Below are 691 nucleotides of genomic sequence, written 5' to 3' on the forward strand. Positions count from 1 at the left end.
ATATATATATATATATATATATATATATATATACATAAACATATATGTACTTATATAAACACATGCATACATACACAATGTATGTATGTATGTGTGCGTACGTTTGAGTGTGTATGTGTAAGTCAGTGCGTATATATGTATCATCAACCGGAAGAACGCGGTTTCGTTTCTTGAGCTAGATCTCCATGAGTTCTGACCCGTTAACCTCACAGATACAGGCGCCATATAATAATAAAAAATGTGTTTGGAACCAGCAGTAAGATTGTTTTCAATACGATCAAAACAATACTGCTCGTGCATAGTGTATATTGCTAAGGAGAATTGAAACTATGATCTTCCGGTTGTACTCAATATGCTATTTTGCTAATTCCGTGATTGTCTTTTTTTTTTCTTTTCAAGCCGAATATTTCTTTACAATAACTTCATTAAATATGTTTACATAAAGAGAATTTATTAATTTACATACTGTGTTATGTTTTCTTTGCTGATAATCTTGTATATATATTTGCTTTTCGTTGAGGTTTAAATACTTTTCAATGGAATCCAAGCCAGCCGGTCGTGAAGAAAATGACAAGACCTTCTGAGTTAAGACTGCACGGTAGATTGGGCAAGTGGCTTCTACTAGAGCCGACCAATGGGTTTGAAAGTAAATTTGGTAAATGTAGAAACCCGTCGCATATATATATATATA

The sequence above is a fragment of the Octopus bimaculoides genome, chromosome 6 (assembly GCF_001194135.2).
Source record: "Octopus bimaculoides isolate UCB-OBI-ISO-001 chromosome 6, ASM119413v2, whole genome shotgun sequence".
NCBI classification, from domain to species: domain Eukaryota; kingdom Metazoa; phylum Mollusca; class Cephalopoda; order Octopoda; family Octopodidae; genus Octopus; species Octopus bimaculoides.